Below are 21,830 nucleotides of genomic sequence, written 5' to 3' on the forward strand. Positions count from 1 at the left end.
TTCATGGTCAACATCAATAATCAGACAAATTGACATTATGTGCCTCCTAGCAGGAGATACTAAGAATATAACATCATTTCTATGGTGTTTTCGCCAAGAAAGCATAATTTGAATCTAATCATGAGAAAACATCAGGCAACTGTAAGTTAAGGGACATTCTACAAAATAACTGGTCTTTATTATATAAAAAAAAAGTCAATGTCATAAAATGCTAAGAATGAAAATTAAAAAGACATAACCAAAAGCAAAGCCTGACCCAGAATTTTCTTTTGTTATAAAGGACATTGTTGGGAAAATTGGAAAAACATGAACAAGATTAGATATAGTATTGTATCAATATTAATTTCCTGATTTGGTCATTGTACTGAGGCTATTGCAAAAGAATTCCTTGTTTTTAGGAAATACACAATGAACTCTTGATAAGTAAAGGGGCTTCATAAGATACTCTCAAAAGGTTCAGAGAGAGAGAGAGAGAAAGGAAAAGGAAAGGATAAAACAAGTGTAGTCAAATGTTAACATTCAGAGATCTGGGCAAAGAGTAGAAGGGAGTTCTTGGTACTTTTTTTGCAACTTTCCTGTAAGTCTGAAATTACATAAAAATAAACCAAGAGCAGAAAATGTTCAGTGTGATATTTGTTTAAGAACACATATTTTGGCCCCTGCTAGGTGACTTAGTTGGTTAGAATGTCATCTGTACACCAGAAATATCGTGGGTTTGATTCCCTGTCAGGGCATGTACCTATGTTGTGGGTTTGATCCCCAGAAGGCAACTGATCAATGTTTCTCTCTCTCTCTTCCTCTAAAATCAATAAAAACGTATCCTCAGGTGAGGGTTAAAAAACACCTTTATTATTCCTATCAGGAAACTTCAAGGGTTTTAGAAGCCCTGTGCCAGGAACAGGAACAAAGACCAAATATATATATTTTTTATTATAAATCACAATATCACACAATCTATAGTGATCTATAATAAGAAAGGCATAATATGCAAATCGAGTGAATGGCCAAACAGCGGAATGACCATCCCAATGACCTTCCAGACGAAGCCGGGGCTGCGAGGGCCAAGGCAGTCAGGGCTGCGAAGGCCTACTCTTACACGAATTTCATGCATCGGGCCTCTAGTAGTATAACATTTCATTCCTGGATAACTGGACAAATTATAGGCTTAGGTTTGCACATTTTTACTATCACTTGAAAAAATATGGAATGCTTCACTAATTTGCGTGTCATCCTTGTGCAGGGGCCATGATAATCTTCTCTGTATCGGTCCAATTTTAGTATATGTGCTGCCGAAGCGAGCACTTTACTATCATTTTCTGATATATCTTTTTCAATTACAGTTTACATTCAGTATTATTTTGTATTAGTTTCAGGCATACAACATAGTAGTTAGACAGTCACATACTTTACAAAATGTGCCCCTGATATTTCTGGTACCCACCTGGCACCATACATAGTTATTAAAATACTTGAGGCCCAGTGCATGAATTTGTGCATGGATGGGGTCCAGCTGCCCGCCCCCAATCGGGGGGAGTTATTAATGTCAAAGATCTTTGAAGGGTGTATACACATTTGCTGTTGGCTTTTGGATGAGTTGAAGCTTCAAAGGTGCTTTAGTGTCAGGGACACTTACAGCTTCTGTTTCTAAGCCTCTCCCTACACAGGTAATGTGGTTTAGTTCCCTGGTGACAAACCCTCTAAAGTGAAGCTGTGGTGTGATGTGCTGCCCTCTTTGGTAGTAAGCAGTGGAGAGAGAACGCAGGAAGATGGTGGTTGTGCTGGGCACCTCTCCTAGACACCTGACTGCTTTGGGGTGGGGTGGGGCCAATCGGGGGTGGGGAAGATGGTGGTTGTGCTGGGTACCTCTTCTAGACACCTGACTGCATCAGGGTGGGGGGGCTGATCGGGGGTGGGGAAGATGGTGGTTGTGCTGGGTACCTCTTCTAGACACCTGACTGCTTCGGGTTGGGGGGGCCGATCGGGGGTGGGGAAGATAGTGGTTGTGCTGGGTACCTCTTCTAGACACCTGACTGCATCAGGGTGGGAGGACCGATCAGGGGTGGGGAAGATGGTGGTTGTGCTGGGTACCTCACCTAGACACCTGACTGATGGTCCAGACCATGAGCAGTTTTCCTTCTGATCACTTGTCATTCAGGTTCTGGTCTATGAAGGCTGGAGAGCATTTACTTACTTAGAATCACTGAAGGTCACACTTCAGTGATCAGTGAGCGGTGGGGGGGATTGGGGGTGGGACTGGCTGGCCCCGCCTCCACAGGTGGTTGGTTGGCTGCCACAGTGCACATCATAGCCACTGGTCGTTCTGGTCATTCCACCAATCGGTCGCTTGGCTTTTATATATAGACTAGAGGCCCAGTGCACAAAAATTTGTGCACTTGGTGGGGGGGGTCCCTCAGCCTGGCCTGTGCCCTCTCACAGTCTGGGACCCCTTGGGGGATGACCATCTGCTGGCTGAGGCCTGCTCCCCAGGGGATTGGGCCTAAGCTGGCAATCAGACATCCCTCTGGCAGCCCGGCAGCCATCGGAGGATGTCCACTTGCCAGCAGGGAGCAGACCTAAGCTGCAGTTGGACATCCTTAGTGCTGCTGAGGAGGCAAGAGAGGCTCCCACCACCACCGCTGTACTGGCAGCCATCAGCCTAGCTTGTGGCTGAGCAGAGCTCCTCCCATGTGAGAGCGCTTTGACCACCAGAGGGCAGCTCCTGCATTGAGCGTCTGCCCCCTGGTGGTCAGTGTGTGTTATAGTGACCAGTCATTCCCAGTCATTCTGCTGTTAGGGTCAGTTTGCATATTACCCTTTTACTATATAGGATAGAGGCCTGGTGCACGGGTGGGGGCCAGCTGGTTTGCCCTGAAGGGTGTCCCGGATCAGGGTGGGGGTCCCTCTTGGGTGCCTGGCTAGCCTGGATGAGGGGATGATGGCTGTTTGCAGCTGGTCACACACCCTTCAGGGTGGGGGTCCCCACTGGGGTGCCTGGCCAGTCTGGGTGAGGGACTGAGAGCCATTTTCAGGCTGGTGGGCAACTGAAGCTCCCAGCCTCTCCTTTTTTTCTGTTTTTTTTTTGTTTGTTTGTTTGTTTTATTCTGGGATTTATTTATCTTCTATAGCTGTCACAGGAGCTGAGAGCCGGCCCCAGCTCTGAGGCTGCGGCTGGCTGAAAGCAGGTATCTCGTTTGTTTAGCTTCTATAATTGAAACATTGTTGCCATCACTGCCGCTCTAAGCTCTGAGGCCAAAGCTAGCTGAAAGCAGGTTTCTGGAGCTTGCTTAGCTTCTATACTTGCAACATTGTTTCTTAGAGTGCAGCTCAGAGGCCGGCAGCGGCAGGTGGGGAACGTTGGCTTCCTCCATCACTGGAGCAAGCAAGTCTCCTGTTCGCTTCAGCTGCCTGGCTGCCGGCCGCCATCTTGGTTGGCAGTTAATTTGCATATCACCCTGATTAGCCAGTGGGAAGGGTAGCGAAGTTACGGTTAATTACCATGTTTGTCTATTATTAGATAGGATTATTGACTATATTTCCTCTGCTATACTTTGCATCCTGTGACTCTTTTGTAACTACCAATCTGTACTTCTCAATCCCTTCACCTTTTTCACCCAGTCCCCCAACCCTCCTCTTCCCCCAACCCTCCTCCCCTCTAGCAACCATCAATCTGTTTTCTGTATCTATGATTTACTATAATTTTTAAGTGTTTGTAACTCTTAGTTCTGAATTTAATATCAATATTACACTATCAGGAAGATAATGGAAAGTAATGACAATAAACAAAGTCATTAATGTCAATATATTTTCTTAAATCCTGATGATTTGGTTATATATTTGCCACTTACTATAAGCTTCATTAATAATTTAATTTATGATGGGTCAGCAGATGGTAAAATAGTTTAAAATTTACAAATGTAAAATGAACTGGGAAAAGAAAATCATTTAAATTATCTGCTAGAGAATCATCATTTAAGGTGGTGTTCAATAAATTAATAAGAAATTTGGTCTGGAAAAATGTTTCATTATTTAAAACAATATATGCAAACAGTGGGAAAAATCCAATACATTGTTGGCTTGCATATGGCAAGGTGCTGGTTTGCATAATTTCTAAAACTCTGGGATTTGGACTGGAACACATTGAAAACTTGGTCAGGCAGATGCTTTATATATCCCGGATAGTTCTGTCGCCAAGCGTTTCTCTCACATCTGTCCCTTCATTTCTATTCTCAATGCTACCAACTTATTTCAGCTCCTTATGTCTTCTCCCACACTCTATGGTAATAATCGTATAATTGGTCTCTCTTTCTTGGAGCTTCCCCTTCTCTGACTTCTTTGTATAGATCTCTGGATTAATCTTAATATAATGTTTTCAGTTGTTCTTCATAACCTCTTAAATGAAATCAAGCTTCTCAGCTAAACATTCAAAATCCACTGTGCATTCCAGCCTTACTCCCTGTCTAGCCTGAATAGCTTATGTCTCCTGAGGATTCAGAAGCCTGGGAATAAAAACAACAGACTCACCTTCACAAAAATAAACAGCATTCTCCTAGCTCAGCCCCTCCCCACTGCTGCAGAGACCCCTATTATTTCTGAGGCTCCTTCCCCTTTTCTTTGGCTCTTTTGTTTCCCCCCTGGGTTGTCTGCTGAGTTATCCACATCCTGATGAGCACCTTGATAAGAATAATAACATGAAAGAGCGATCCTTTCTCAATGTATACAAATATCAAATCATTATGTTCTACACTTGAAACTAATATTATGTGTCAATTATACCTCAATTTTGTTAAAAGAAAAAAATAACACTAAAGATGACTGTGAACCAGACACTGGGTCACACTGTTCACGTCTGTTACCTGAGCAACTCCTTACAATCCCCTGCACAGAAGGTACCAGCAGGAACTAGTAAGTGGCAATGCCAGGATAAAGCCCTGGAAGGCCAACTCCAAAAGTCTAACTCTCAACCACCAACCTCACTACAAGGACACCTCTGATGTCACCTTGCATCATTGAGGATGAGGAATTCCACAGACTCTATGCCCTTGAGCTGCCTTCTGTGTTTCTACCTTACAGTGCTCCTCTCCCTGCTTAGAAGTCAGTGGTGCCATTGTCACCAGAGCCTTGGGCCTGGACCTGCACCATTCGAGTCACTGGTGAGCTGGAAGATTTGATGTGTCAAAGTTTCACTCTGTCTCTGGAGCCCTTCTATTGTCATAGCCCTGTGGGGTCCCTACCCAGGTAGGCAGGATTTATTCTCACCCTTTTGAGCTATTCTCTGATGCCAAGGTACCCAAACTGTTCCTGTGACCATTTTGTCTCCCCAGATTCTTTTAGAGATTTCAGTGAACATAAATCTTCCATTTTTAACTTTGAACCCCTTCTTTCTACATGACAACTAAGTGTGGGTTCATGAGCTGGGCTGGAAGATCTAATGTGAATGGTGGCCACTGAGATGAACTCAAAATCCATCCCTTCCCCACTAGGGGACTGGGATGGGTGGGAGAAGCATTTTTTAAAAATATATGTATTTTTTATTGATTTCAGAGAGGAAGGGAGAAAGAGAGAGATAGAAACATCAATGATGAGAGAATCATTGACTGGCTGCCTCCTGCATGCCCCACACTGGGGATCAAGCCCGCAACCCGGGCATGTGCCCTGACCAGGAATCAAACCTCGACCTCCTGGTTAATAGGTTGATGCTCAACCACTGAGCCACACTGGCTGGGTGGGAGAAGCATTTTTTATTGAATCCCTCTTTGAACTGTTAGAATGAATATATATATATATCCCTTTATCAGTTGAAAAATCTAGTTAAAAATAAGCAAATAAAAATTTCAAATCCCCCATCTCTTAATCCTCCATACTATAGTTAATAGGCAGAGTCTGTGTAATTTTTTCCTGGGAGGCTGTTTAGTCTCATATAAACCGATCCCTGGCGGGTCCCAACTCAATATACTCCTGACTCGAACTCTGTTTAGACAGAGTTGAACCCAACTATATTTATTCCCTACAAGTCCCATATGAACCCTGGGATCCACCAAATGGAAACATACCCCAAACAGCCCTGTGTTTTCTTGCACTGTCTTTTTCATGACCCTTACTTTACCTAAACTTTTTACAACTTCTACCTCCTCAAATCTTATCTTTTAATGCGAAGGTCCAAGGTTCCTCTTCCAGGAATCCTTTATTGAGCACCATAGAAGGAACTCTCTCATCCTGCCCTAAACTCCTAAGTGCTTTAAGTCACTTTCCTGGCACTTATAATGGCCATTTTTAGTTCTTACTGCACTCTCATGCAGGTGTATATTCCACATCTGTTAAGATCTACTTCATTTGGGTCTCGGAGACTCTCCCCAGGGAAAGGGAGAGTATATTTCTCTGCTACTTTAGGGTTTGAGTTAAAGCCTAAGCCTCTTAAATCTTGATGTGTGTATGTTGGGGAATGGGGGCCGGGAGGGATCTCTCTGGTTTCATGATGGCTACCCACATTCCTGTAGATTGGAAAACTGGGAAGGAAAAGTAGAAATAAATGAATCTCCTCTACCTTGGAAATTAGTTCTTTCAACAGATTGCGTTAGCACTTGAAATCACTGCCTTAACTACTAAAATTGATTAAATTAGCAGCTCTGTATTTTGCCAAGATTTTTATAGGATCCCCGCCCCCATTCTCAACAAATTAAAACTTGGCTTGGAAGGGAGTATAGTAGACTGGAGACATTTCTCCTCCTGTCGCTGGATGCTGGTGTAGCAAGCTTTTGACAGTTTTTAAAAAGAAAAAGTTAATTCTTGATTACTACTCCTTATGCTGTCTTATATCAGGACTGCAGTATGGGTGAATGGGAGGAAAACTGATGTAACATTGAAGAGTTTAATAAATATTTGTAATTTGGGTTTTTTAAGTCATTGATTCACAGAAGGCTATTATTATAAGAAGTAGAATTGTTTTATTTCAAAGGTAATGCTAGGTCTTTGATAATATGTTAATGAATTGAATAAAATATTCCATTATATAAATGTCAGACCTAGAGCAAACTTACAGCTTTAAAACATTTAAAAAATGTATTTTTATTGATTTCAGAGAGGAAGAGAGAGAGAGAGACATCAATGACGAGAGAGAATCATTGCTCAGCTGCCTCCAGCACTCCCCATACTGGGGATCAAGCCCGCAACCCAGGCATATGCCCTGATCGGGAATTGAACCGTGACTTGGTTCATAGGTCGACACTCAACCACTGAGCCTTGCCGGCTGGGCTAAAACAACATTTTTAATTTGTCATGAAATATAATAACTGCTAGCAATCATATTTACTGTCCAAAAAAGATAAAACTCCAAAGTCTAGAAAAAAAATGTAATGTTCAGCTTAAATAATGCAAGAGGGAGTGATAAAATGATGAAGAAATATGTTTTATGATTTCAAAGTAATATAATTTCGACTTCTAGTTCAAATGAAACACATATTTTTACTAAACCCTGTACTCACATCAGCTTTCAAAGTATGCATTTTTGCTTGTGTTATAATTGGAAGTGAAAATAGGACACAAAAGTATATATATATCCTATATATAAGATGATCACAGCAATGTTGTTTTTTTTTTTAAACTGTGCATGACTAAAAGCCCAAAGGAAATGCACTGATGTATTATTAACAGTTATCTTTTGGATTGGGGCTACAAACATGATTTTTTAATTTCTTTCTTGTTTTTGACATTTTCAAAATCTTCTATAATGGGGATATATTTATTTTATATTGACCAAATGAATGAAAGCTATTTTTTAAAGTAAGCATTTATTTCCCACACTGTCATTGTGTTTATTAAGTAGAATATTTCCTTTCTTTATGCTCCTCATGCTTGTTTGGGAAAGTGGTATGAGCAAAAATTAAATGCTGAGATGAGCTCCATTCAGTGTTACCAGGAAGCAGGTATCAGAACACAGATGAACACGCTTTGGCCTTCAAAATAATCAAGACACTGGATAGTCATAATTTCAGTGTAACCCTCCTCCCTTTGTGACTAGATTGCTTTGCCATGGAGCTGTCCACTGGAGAGTTCAGGTGTGTAAATGCTCAGATCTTGCTCCATTTGACAACTGCTTTCCTTCACCACCTTTTAGTATACATAATGATTTCACTGTAGGAATATCGTGGTGTAAAGTGGTAGGGAAATATAAGGTGCTAAAATAAGGTAAAGCAATACAGTTAAAAGGCTGTGGAGTTGCCTGTTGATTGCTGAGGGTTTCTGCAGATTTTACCTACAGACTCAGCGAATTGTGCTGTTGAGTAAGGCAATAGAATCTGAACAACCAGGATCAAAATGAGAAAAGATGTCTTTGATCATCTATTTGACTGAAAGTAATAGTCACAATTTAGTTGAGTATTTTATAGGTGCCAAACTCATCCAAAAGAACTCTTTTTCATCTACATTTAATGTAGCCATTGGCATTGATTTGTACAAAAGTGTGTTCAAAAGTCTTTAGAAAAACAGGTATGCATTTGTCTAAGGCCCGTGAAATCATTTGGTCTGGCCCTACCAAGGCATTAGGGGTGAGTTCATTAAATGTGCTAATCACATTTAGTAGCTTGCAGTACCAGCTCTCCATAAGTTATATATTCAGGTTGAAAATAATATTTGAAGGGATAGAATTGGCATTAACAATTTGGAAAATTGGTAATCCTTTTCCAATAATGATTAGCACTTTAAGTTTGAATAAAGAAAAAGATTTTCTTTCTGTGTGTAACTGCTTTTTCTTGTTGACTTGCTTAATTAGATCTGTTCCATTTACATAAGAACATAAATATTTTAGAGTAAACCCAATTTAATAAATGAACAAACTTATTAAGATGTAATTACTTTTCTAAGTTCTGTGTTTTAAAAGTCATAATTAGACTACGGATTACAAAGTATTCTACATGGAGCCTTTAGGGAGGTTTGGCTTATCTTTCTGTAATTTTATTTGCTTTAAAGCTAAACACGCATTAATATGGAATGAAAGGCTTATAATTGGAGTAATTTCATATTGATAAAGCAAAGTTTTTTAAAAAACATATGTAGAATTACTATTTAAGATGGAGAAATGGAGACTAAAAGCATCCCAAGAAGGAATTTCTGCTTTGGCTTCATGTTTCCCCACACATAAACACTTGTATATATTATTTATGAATATAAGTGAGTATGGATAGTATGGATATAAGTAGAAAAGTACAAAAGTGTGCCTAAATCAGCTTCAGGATAATGATTATCTTTGGGGAGAGAAAAAAAGAATTGAGGGGTTTGGGCTTTAGTTGAATCTGTAATATTTCACTTTTAAAAAGAGTGAGAAAGAGGGTAGGTTTCTCTTATGTCCTGAATGTTTGAAATATTTCATTAATTGAAAATTTGAAAGCAAAGAAGAAATAAGCAGCTTAATTCTCTGATTGCTTTTCTAAAGATCCAAGTGTGTATCTCCTGTTGACTTGAGAGCATTGTTAAATAAAGCTTAAAGGGTGCCTAGGGGGTTTATTTCTACAATCTTAGCATATACTGATAACAACAACAGCTCTAGCTTATTAAGCACTTACAGTGTGCCAGGCACTATGTGAAGTGCTTTAAATATGCTCTTTACGGCTATGACAATAACTGTGAAGAAGGTATTTCCTTCATTCATTTCTATTTAACAGATGGCAAGGTGAGCTATAGTTCCAATCCATTAGTGGTGATAAAATGTGCTAAGTGAAAACTCAGACTTCCAAATGTCAAGTTTAATATCCCAAAGATCATTTCTCATCTAGTGGTTTTCTTTTTCCAGGAGTTATTTTTACATTTGAATATGTTTACTTGAGAAAAATCGAAAAGTATGGGCAGGGAAAAAGAAGGTAAAAAATTGTCTAGCCCTAACCGGTTTGGCTCAGTGGATAGAGCGTCAGCCTGCGGACTCAAGGGTCCCAGGTTCGATTCTGGTCAAGGGCATGTACCTTGGTTGCGGACACATCCCCAGTAGGGAGTGTGCAGGAGGCAGCTGATCGATGTTTCTAACTCTCTATCCCTCTCCCTTCCTCTCTGTAAAAAAAAAAAAAAAAAAAAAAAAAAAAAAGAAAGAAAATTGTGTATAATTTCACTATCACCCAGAGAAAATTACTGTTGGTATATTGATAGGTGCCCTTTCACATGTTTTTCCATTGATAAATTTGTATCAACTTTCAAATACTTTAAGAAGAAACTATCAGAATTTCTCTATTAGTATTGCTTATGGCAAGGTGCTTATGGCAAGAATAAATCATGAATTTGGTTTTTATTTCATACATGTCTGTGTATTTTTAAAAGCAGAGTCTTAAACCAAAAAAAAAGAAAACTTCATTAAAGAATCTATACAGCATGTATGAAAAAGAAATTATATAAGCTACTTTTTAAAAAATCCTGGTGTTGCCCTCGCTGGTTTGGCTTAGTGGATAGAGCATCGGCCTGGGGACTGAAGGGTCCCAGGTTTGACTCCGGTCAAGGACACATGCCCGGGGTTGCGGGCTCGGTCCCCCGTGGGGGGCGTGCCGGAGGCAGCCAGTCAATGATTCTCTCTCAGCATTGATGTTTCTATCTCTCTCTCTCTCTTCCCCTTCCTTTCTGCCATCAATTAAGATATATTTTTTTAAAATCCTGGTGTTTATTACATTGATCTATCTAATACAAAGACCAACTGAACAGTAAGTTGTAGAATCAATAAGGAGTATATTACCTGTGGATAGTTTATTTCAAAGGACAGGTGTATCTTCATTTTAAGAAAAATAAAAAAATGACTATATAAAACATGAAAACCAGTATTTCAAAATTTTACATTTTTATCATGTAGTTATAATCCAGAATGCTCAAAAAAGGAAAGTAAGCCTTGGCTGGTGTGGCTCTGTTGGGAGTCGTCCCTACACTGAAAGATTGCTGGTTCGATTCCCAATCAGAGCACATGCCCAGGATGGGAGCTGGATTCCTGCTGGGGGTCGGGGGTGAGGAGGCAGCCAATCAATGTTTTGCTCTCACATTGATGTTTCTCTCTCTCTCTCTCTCTCTCTCCCTCCCTCCCTCCCTCCCTCCCTCCCTCCCTCCCTCCCTCTCTCCCCTTTCTTTCTAAAAATCAATAAAAAATATTCTAAAAAAGGAAAGTAAATGTTAAATTGAGAAAAGGTACAATGCACATATTATCTTCAAAAAATCCATGTAGATATTTTATATTTTTCCAAATACCTTTTCTTGATTCAAGAAATGTGACATGCAGATTATCATGACATCTTTCTGCTCTTCATTCCTGGAGAACATCACCATGAGCAATTAAACATTCATTAACACATATTTATTAAATACCCTCATGCACAAGATATTAATCCTCATCGATTACATAAATTCAAAGTAACAGTGCAGTTTTAGATCACCTGGATATTATTTGTGTTCATAACATGTCATGAACGGGAAACAGTGATTTCTACTATTTTTCCCAATTTTTTATAATGGTAAAATCATAGACCTTGGTATGATGAATCTGGAGAAGAGGAGGCATTTCTTTTTCTCCTTTTTCTCCTCCCAGACAAACTTCATCCCCAGAGGTAGCTACAAGTCTCCTCCTCTCTGGTGTCTTTCCCATCCCATTCTGCTTCCAGGGAAAGATTGAGACATGAAAGCATCCCAGACAAATAATTTGGTGCTTCCTCAAAACAGTACACTTAAAATATTTATTCGCCGAAACCGGTCTGGCTCAGTGGATAGAGTGTCGGCCTGCGGACTGAAGGGTCCCAGGTTCGATTCCGGTCAAGGGCATGTGCCTTGGTTACGGGCACATCCCCAGTAGGAGATGTGAGGGAGGCAGCTGATCAATGTTTCTCTCTCATCGATGTTTCTAACTCTCTATCTCTCTCCCTTCCTCTCTGTAAAAAATCAATAAAATATATTTTAAAAAAATATTTATTCAACATTTTAGGTGGGGTTAGGGAGAAACTAATATTTTTATTATTATATTTTAAAAAAAGGGCCCTAACCGGTTTGGCTCAGTGGATAGAGCGTCAGCCTGCGGACTGAAAGGTCCCAGGTTTGATTCCGGTCAAGGGCATGTACCTTGGTTGCGGGCACATTCCCAATGGGGGGTGTGCAGGAGTCAGCTGATCAATGTTTCTCTCTCATCGATGTTTCTGGCTCTCTATCCCTCTCCTTTCTTCTCTTTAAAAATCAATAAAATATATTTAAAAAAAAAAAAAAGGGTTCAACCACTCCCACTAGCTGAAGTAGAGTCAAGGTTCTGGAAAGAAGAAATCTCATTTTTTTGTAATTCTTGTTCTCATTTCTATTTTCTTTTGCAATTTACTGAATCAGACTACTTGGGAGACATACCAAAGAGTTTAAAATTTAGGCTTTGTTCAACAGTTTGAAATTCATTCCAGAAAAAACAGCTTGGCTCTATGCATGATTTGATTTCAGAATTTTAGTTGATTTCATCTGCAGCTGCTCATGGCAAAACTAATCAACTGACATAGGTCAACTCTGGAGAGGAGGTTTTTGTTCTTTAAACTTCCATGTGAAAGCATTGTCTTCTTTGGTAGAAGCAAAAACAAATTATATTCACCAGGAGGGTAAGAAGTTTTGTATAGCCCTAGCTGGTTTGGCTCAGTGGATAGAGCATCGGCCTGCAGACTGAAGAGTCCTGAGTTCAATTCCAGTCAAGGGCACCTGCCGGGATTGAGGGCTCAGTCCCCAGTAGGGGGCATTCAGGAGGCAGCTGATCAATGATTCTCTCTCATCATTAAAGTTTCTATCTCTCCCTCTCCCCTACCCTCTGAAATCAATTGAAAAAAGAGAGCCTCTGTTCTTTTTTTTCTTTTTCTTTTTTTTTTAAGAGGTTTTGTACAGAAATCTTAGTTAACTAGTACATTTCTGGTTTTGGTCGCATTCCATATGTATTGGTGTGTGGGACAGATACCTGGATTTCTCATTCCTTAATACAGCTGTGTCCCTCAGATCAACAGAACTGTGCTCTTGCTGCCCTTCCATATCCCTCTATTAGAGATAATATTGTAATTGTTTTTGCTTGTTTGTCGTCTCCTAAACTATGTGGTTGGTAGTAGGTAAGAGACCATATTGTCTTCATGATTCCAAGTGGGCCCTCGAAAAATGAATGAATAGCCCTGACCAGTATGGTTCAGTTTGTTGGGCATCGTCCCCTGCACCAAAAGGTTGTTGGTTCCATTCTTGGTCAGGGCACATGCAGGCTTGCAGGCTCAATCTCTGGTAGGGGACATGTAGGAGGCAGCCGGAGGTAGCCGGTTGATATTACCCTCTTACATTGACGTTTCTCTCTCTCTCTCCCTCTCCGTTCCTCTCTCTCTAAAAATCAATAAAAATACTAAAAATAAAAATAAAAACACGAATGAGCCCTAGCCAGTTTAGCTCAGTGGATAGAGCCTTGGGCTGCGGACTAAAGGGTCCCGGGTTCGATTCCAGTAAAGGGCACGTGCCCTTAGGCTCAATCCTCAGTAGGGGGCATGCAGGAGGCAGCCAATCAATGATTCTCTCTCATCATTGATGTTTCTATCTTTCTCTCCCTTTCCCTTCCTCATAAAAAATAAAAAATGAATGAATAAATGTCGTGGGCAGCTAGGAAAGATCAACCAGCACTAGGCTGGTATGTGGGATATTAATGATGAATATGAAATCTCACTGGGAAAAGCTTTCTATATGAAGGTCAGAACCCCTGAACAATCTTAAGTTGCCAAAAATTCAAAGAATTTTGTCACACATTGGCTGCTTTTTGTGCATAGTCCACACCAAACACTCACCATCTCTAATTTGATACAAAGCAGAAAAAAACTGTAATCCAGGTACTGACTCAGAATCTTTACACATATTTCTTATTGAATAACAGCCCTATCTGGTAGGTATTATTAGCCTCTATTTTATAGGTTAATAACTACATTCATAAAGGCTAAAAAAGTCCATGATCACTGAGCCAGGAAGAGGTGGAACTGACCTTTGAATTCACCTCTGCTGTCTTCTTCCACCACATCTCCTGTTATAGTTACGCATTATATATCTCACTACGGAGCTATAAGGATCAAGGGATACCCAAGCATTATATTAATTTGAATTTTCATCTGATATTCAAGGAATCAGAAGCCAATGCTCCCTAGCCTCAGCCCTGAAATTGAAATACAGTAATATAAAAATGTATCTTGATTTCTCCCCAAGGAATCTGCCTCTCTTATCCACATAGTGAGCATTAACAATTAATGGGAAGTGCTTTCCGACCCATATAACATCGTTCTTAATATTTATGATGCCCACGAAACACACAAACATCTGTTCTTAGAGTTATAGCTATTAAAGCATACTTAAGTGCCACGCTCTTTCTCGTATAGACAAGTCAAATCTTTAAGCAGTTGCCTCTCTGGAGATATCTAAATAGCAAGGATTCCAAGAAGATAGGAGGAAATGTATTTAGAACTCACACCATTCCAAAGGTCTAATTTTAGAATCAACTCATCTTGAGGAATATTAGTTCATTTTATTGTGACCAATAACACATGGTAATTTAGAATAGGATAAAGTTATGCTTAAATGGTTGACATGATCTTTCATACTGGGGATGACTGCAACATACCCATTAAGCTAAAGTTAATAAAGAAATAAAATTAGAAAAGTCTCAAAAGTTCTTTTTAAAAATATATATATATATTATTGATTTTTTACAGAGAGGACGGGAGAGGGATAGAGAGTTAGAAACATCGATGAGAGAGAAGCATCGATCAACTGCCTCCTGCACATCCCCTATTGGGGGTGTGCCCGCAACCAAGGTACATGCCCTTGACCGGAATCGAACCTGGGACCCTTCAGTTCCCAGGCCGACGCTCTATCCAGTGAGTCAAACCAGCCAGGCTCAAAAGTTCTTTTGATGAATGAGATCATCCATCAGCAGCAAAGACAGATCTAAGATATCTGCTGTTAAAGTAAGACGGAAGAAGATTTGGGCACACCCCAAACCTAATCAAGGTGGCCTGTGAGTACCCTCAAAGAGCAAGCATACTTGAGGTACTTACTAAGAAAAAAGTCTTTTACTCTGTTTCTAAAGAGAATATGTTCATGGAAGAGAGTGGTCAACTTGTTTCTCTGATAGTAGAGTTGAGTCAGTAGAGCCAGTACCTTCACCAGAACTTCCTGACTGTATGAGCTAATCTGTGTGTACTAACACATTTTAGTTTAGCAAAGCTGAGTATCAGACCTTAACCGTCAATCATATACAAACAAGTACTGCCACCCAGTATTTTCCAGCTGACACTTCTTCAGATTACAACAAATACAAGATTAACCTAACAGGCACAGCAACAACAACAATGGCAGCTAACACTTGTTGAGCACTTATCAAATGTCAGGTATACTTCTAAAGCTTTTCATATGAATTACCCATTTAGTTTTCACAGCAACCCCATGAAGTAAAGGAAACGGCTGATGCACATAGAGGTTCTGTAATATGTGCTAGGCTGTATGCTAATGAGTGGTGGAACCTACATTCTAACCTTGGTAGGGTGTTGGCATTCTTTTTTTTTTTTTTAATTAAATCTTTATTGTTCAGATTATTACATTTGTTCCTCTTTTTTTTCCCCCCCATAACTCCCCTCCTCCCAGTTCCCGCCCCACCCTCCGCCCTCACTCCCCACCCACTGTCCTCATCCATAGGTGCACGATTTTTGTCCAGTCTCTTCCCGCATCTCCCACACCCCTTTCCCCCCCAGGAATAGTCAGTCCACTCCCTTTCTATGTCCCTGATTCTATTATAATCAACAGTTCATTCTGTTCATCAGATTATTTATTCACTTGATTCTTAGATTCACTTGTTGATAGATGCATATTTGTTGTTCATAATTTGTATCTTTACCTTTTTCTTCCTCTTCCTCTTCTTAAAGGATACCTTTCAGCATTTCATATAATCCTGGTTTGGTGGTGATGAACTCCTTTAGCTTTTCCTTATCTGTGAAGCTCTTTATCTGACCTTCAATTCTGAATGATAGCTTTGCTGGATAAAGTAATCTTGGTTGTAGGTTCTTGGTATTCATCACTTTGAATATTTCTTGCCACTCCCTTCTGGCCTGCAAAGTTTCTGTTGAGAAATCAGCTGACAGTCGTATGGGTATTCCCTTGTAGGTAACTGAGTTTCTTTCTCTTGCTGTTTTTAAGATTCTCTCTTTATCTTTTGCTCTTGGCATTTTAATTATGATGTGTCTTGGTGTGGTCCTCTTTGGATTCCTTTTGTTTGGGGTTCTCCGCGCTTCTTGGACCTGTAAGTCCATTTCTTTCACCAGGTGGGGGAAGTTTTCTGTCATTATTTGTTCAAATAGGTTTTCAATATCTTGCTCTCTCTCATCTTCTGGCACCCCTATAATTCTGATGTTGGTACGCTTGAAGCTGTCCCAGAGGCTCCTTACACTATCCTCGCATTTTTGGATTCTTTTTTCATTTTGCTTTTCCGGTTGGGTGTTTTTTGCTTCCTCGCATTTCAAATCATTGACTTGATTCTTGCGCTCCTCTGGTCTGCTGTCGGGAGTCTGTATAATATTCGTTATTTCAGTCCGTGTATGCTTAATTTCTAGTTGGTTCCCCAATATAACATCGAGGGTCTCATTAGTTTTCTTGTAGATCTCATTAAGTTTATCAGCGGCTTCTAAACAGTTCTTGAGAGACCTTAAAAGTGTGGTTCTGAACTCTATATCTTCCATTGACAATTTTGTCCTGTTTCTTTGTCTCCGCATTTTGTTATGCTTCCTTGGTGCACCCCCTAGTGGTCTTTGTTCGCAGTCTTATAGTTAAACCTTGATTGTTGTAGCTAATTCCAGGGAGGGTTTGACCTCCAGGCCAAGTGGCTATGAGAATCAGCTGTGTCAGCAGTGAGAGAACTTCTGTCCTCTAGGGAGGTGCTAATCTAGCCTTTGCCTGAGGCTATCCGGCAAATGCCTGTGTGCAGGGCTTGGGCGGGGCGGGTCGCACAGGATCAACAGGGTGGGCCGGAGAGAGCAGTTATGGCGGCTCTCAGTCCTGTCCCCAGGGGCTCTGCCTCTCTGAGTCCCAGCACCCACTGCAAAGCTCGGAGAGAAAGCTGCACTCGCTCTGACCGAAGCCAGACAGTCCCACTTCTCCCGTTTGAGTCTGGGTCCCTAAAGACTCGCCCCGATCTGGAGCTCAGAGTCTGCGACTCCCTCCCGATTGAAAACGCCAACCGCGCCCTCCGCCGCCAGCCCACTCCGCGAACTCCGCACCTCAGAATTTGACTTCAGCACTGCGCCTCCTCTGAGTGTCCCTATGCGTTTCTCTTTCCTCCTAGTTGTAGGACTTCCACTCAGCCAGCGTTCCTGTGGTTCTGGGTGATGTCCCTTCCGTTTTTTGGTTTCACTTTTGAAGTAGTTGTTCAAAGCAGCAAACTCCGGCGTTAACCTATGCCGCCATCTTGGTTCTCTAAAATAATTTTTATTGATTTTTTGCAGAGAGGAAGGGAGAGGGATAGAGAGTTAGAAACATCGATCAGCTGCCTCCTGCACACCTCCTACTGGGGATGTGCTCGCAACCAAGGTACATGCCCTTGACCGGAATCGAACCTGGGACCCTTGAGTCCGCAGGCCGACGCTCTATCCATTCAGGGTGTTGGCATTCTTATCCACTCCTGGAGGGTGGGAGACAAGGGGAAACAATATAATTATATTTAAATCAGGTGTTCAAACAGGGGTTCTTTTGGTTGCAATATACAGAACTGCACTCAAACTATTTCAAATAAAATGTTGGGTGAGGTTCACCGTAAGTCACAGAAGGTATTGCATTTACTCTGTTATAACCCCGTGTTATAATGATCTGTTCATATGTTCATTATAATTATACCACTTAACACCAATAACTTCATGATTTTGTTTTCTTTATTACTATATTCTTGGTGCAAAGAAAAGTGTCTGACAAATGATAGGTGCTGAAGAAATATTTGTTCAAGTAAAAAGTAGGATTGGGAACACTGGACAGGGACAGGGGTATTAGTAGATTACTTTAATTATAAAATAACAAGGGCAGCTGAAACCTGACTCTTGGCCTCTTGCCTTCCTCCCTGAACAATATGAGCTTCAGCACCCACACCAGCTTTTCCACCAACCATCAGACCCTGGGCTCCTGCAGTCTCGCAGCAACTGGGCTGGCCTGCCAGCAGAGCAGCCAGCATCAAATACAAGTGCTGGGGGTTTGGGCTCCCGGATCTCAATGTCCCACTCCACCAGCGTGCAGAGCGAGTGGGAGTCCGGGGGCCTAGCCAAAGGAATGGACAGGGGTCTGGTGCGCATAACAGGCAGACAGAGTGAGAAGGAGACTATGCAATGCCTGAGTGACTGCCTGGCCTCCTGCCTGGCCTCCTGCCTGGCGAGGGTGAGGAGCCGGGAGGCTAACAATTGGAGATTGGAGAGCAGTATCTGGGAACACCTGGAGAAGAAGGGACCCTAGGTCAGAGACTGGGGGCATTACTTCAAGATCACAGAGGACCTGAGGACTCAGGCCCTTGGCAGTTCTGTGGACAATGCCCACATCGTTCAGCCTGTCTCGCTGCTGATGACTTCAGAGATAAATATGAGAGGGAGCTGGCCATGAGCCAGTTTATGGAGAGTGACAATAGGCTCTGAAAAGTTGTTGACGCCAGTATCGCTCAACTGCAGCTGGAGACAGAGATCGAGGCTCTCAAGGAGCAGCTGCTCTTCATGAAGAAGAACCAGGAGGAGGAAGTAAATGGTCTACAAAGCCAGATTGCCAACTCTGGGTTGACCACAGAGTTGGATGCCTCAAATCTCAGCACCTCAGGGTATCCAGGCCCATATGATGAGCTGGCTCAGAGGAACTGAAAGGAGCTGGACAAGTACTGGTCCCAGCAAACTGAAGAGAGAGCCACAGTGGTCACCTCACAGACCACTGAGATGGGAGCTGCTGTGATGACACTCATGGAGCTGAGACATATGGTTCAATCCTAAGGGATCAACCTTGACTTGATGAGAAATCTAGAGGCCAGTTTGGAGAGCAGCCTGTGCGAGGTGGAGACGCGCTGTGCCATGAAGATGGAATAGCTCCACGGGATCTTGCAGCACCTAGAGTCAGAGCTGGCCCAGACCCGGGCAGAGGGGCAGCACCCAACAATGGTATGAGGCCTTGCTGGAAGAAGGGGAGGACTTTGATCTTGCTGACACCCTGGACAACGGCGACTCCATGCAATCCATCCAAAATACTGCCACCTGGAGGATTGTGGACAGCAAAGTGGTGTCTGAAGTCAATGACATCAAAGTTCTGAGATGTTAAGGCAGCAGAACCAGGGGACCCCTTGAGGGGAAGGAGGCCAATAAAAAATTCAGAGATCGCCCTGGCTGGTTTGGCTCAGTGGATAGAGTGTTGGCCTGGGGACCAAAGGGACCCGCGTTCGATTATGGTCAAGGGCACACGCTTGGGTTGCAGGCTCGATCCTCAGTGTGGGGTATTCAGGAAGCAGCCAATCAATGATTCTTTCTCATTATTGAGGTTTCTATCTCTCTCTCTCTCCCTCTCCCTGCCTCTCTAAAATCAATTAAAAAAATGTAGAGATCATTGAGCAAGAGGGGAAAAAAGCAAGAAACGATTTCATGGGAACTGAAAATCCAGGAACAGAGCTCATTCCCCTAGCCTGCATTCTACCCATGATATCTTGCTTCTGCACTTTTTTGCATAAATATTCCATCTTTCTTTTTTTTCAGTCTTCTTTGCTTACAGCTTCTGCTTCTCATAATTTTGGCTTTTGTGAAACTTTGGGTAGCCTTGGTGCTGACTCTAGTTCACCTTCTAGTTCTGGAGCTCATCATTACCTACAGACTCAGTGCCTACTAACTCAGGTTTTCAGGAGAAAGATTCTGACTGGTTCATCTTAGGTTCAGAGTTCTCCAGTTGTCCAATAAGCTGTGGCTGGAGGGTGACGACAAAAACGTCACCCTGGGTAGGCTTGCTCTTTTGTCAAGGAGGCAGCTTTCACAGAGAGGATTTGGGAGTGGGTATGCACCCCCAAAATAGGTCTCCGATGTCAAGCTGATGTTTCTCTCCTTTTGAAGTCTAGACAATTTTTTAAAGCCACCATGTATATTCTAAATTACATAGAAAATTTATAGTCATACATTTTCTGTATTTTAACAGGGAATTTTTTGGACTGCCTTTTTTCCAGTTGCTTGCATTTTCAATTTGTTCTTTGATTGCTTAAAACACAGACATCTTTTCTTGCCATGCAATGAAATGTTCTGTTTTGATATGGTATGTGGTAAGTCATAGTGTTTGCATTTTCATTATTATATCAAGAAGTCAGTCTGTTCCACTCTTTTTAACTAGTGTAGTTAAAGGCTTTTGATGGATTCTTGTGATAATTGCATTATAATTTTCACCCTTTTATGTTTTGGACTACATAATTTCTGGGGTGTTAGGAGAAGTGCCTGAAATTTTACTTGTGATTATTGATTTAATATTGATGCTGAAGAGCCTTCAATTGCCCTTAATTTACAAATGAATTCCAAAAGACCACTTGTAAGTCAGTTGTTTGAAACTGAAATGCATTCGCCTAGTGACCCATGAGAGCTTATTTAATATATAATATATTCACTCAGTATTCCATTAAGAGCCACTGTTTGACTGGCACCATGTAAAACAACTGTGTTTACAACATGAACAAAACAGAGTTAGTCCCTGTCTATGGGAGGAACACAAATAGGCAAACAATTATAATAGTGATAGCTGATCCTGCCGTGTACATAGTAGGTTCTCCAAAAATTTTCATAGGATGCATGACTCAGTAGGTTAAAAGTGGATAATTCACGTTTATTATTTCATTTCATCTTCACACTTCTCTGAGGACTTAACCGTTTAAAATATCGAATCCTAACTAAACTGGTTAGTAATTCCACAAAGAAAGACAAATTTACAGTGGATATATTTTAAAACTTTGTATTGATGTATAAAATTTAGACAGAGATGTATGCATATATCAAGTCCAACTCACAAGCAGTACACCTGATCAAGAAACAAACTTTACCAGCATCCCAGAGCTCTCCTCATGCTTTTCACTGTCACTACACCCTCAAAGTAAAGAATATTATTTATAAATTAAAATAAGTTGGCTAGCCGTCATTTAATAATGTATTAGAGAAGAAGAAAGATATTTAACTCCTAAGTTGTTCATTTAGGATACAATAAAATGTGTTACCAGGCTTGTTTATTTTGTCAGTTATGATTAGGTCCAGCTGTACATAAATGACAATTCAAAATAACAAATGGTTTAAGTAAGGCATTTTATTTCTCTTTGATACAAAAGAAGTTTAGAAAGAGATACCCAGGGCTGATTTGGCAGCTCCATAGTTATCATATATCCAGTTTCCTTCTGCTTTATAGGTCAGCCTTTCTATGGCATAGCTAGTAATGGTCCTACATGGCTATTGAAAGTATCCGTCACCTGCACATTCCAGACAGGAAAAAGAAGGAAATCCAAAAGGACTTTAAGACCTGCAGGCTGATTAAGTTCACTTCTAAGGAGTCTGTCCCCAAGTCCCTCACATCATTTCTGCTTTTATCTATTTGTCCAGAATTTAGTCATGAGGCCATATGGTTTTTAAGAGAAGCTAATCTTTTAGCTCAATACAATAATGCTCCCAATGATATAGGAGTTCTGTTTGTAAGGAAGAAGGAGAGAACATATTTGGGATAAGCAACTAGTAGTATCTGCTCTAGTTATGTTGATTTTCATTATAATTGCTTACTGTATGTCACATTGTCTAATGAAAATTTTCGTCCTAGGAAGGGAGGAAAATGGAAATTTAGCT

The 21,830-nt window shown here is 41.1% G+C and overlaps 1 non-coding gene and 1 pseudogene across 1 annotated transcript; one reads left to right on the forward strand and one right to left on the reverse strand.

Annotated features, from left to right (window-relative positions):
• Positions 1–1,195: 1,195 nt before the first annotated feature.
• On the reverse strand, positions 1,196–1,302 carry LOC118672610. Its single transcript, XR_004973152.1, has one exon. It is a non-coding gene; the product is annotated as a U6 spliceosomal RNA (small nuclear RNA).
• A 16,783-nt stretch (positions 1,303–18,085) lies between these two features.
• LOC118672387 lies at positions 18,086–19,429 on the forward strand (annotated as a pseudogene).
• The last annotated feature ends 2,401 nt before the right edge of the window (positions 19,430–21,830 follow it).

This window comes from Myotis myotis, unplaced genomic scaffold (genome assembly GCF_014108235.1).
Source record: "Myotis myotis isolate mMyoMyo1 unplaced genomic scaffold, mMyoMyo1.p scaffold_m19_p_17, whole genome shotgun sequence".
Taxonomy (NCBI): Eukaryota; Metazoa; Chordata; class Mammalia; order Chiroptera; family Vespertilionidae; genus Myotis; species Myotis myotis.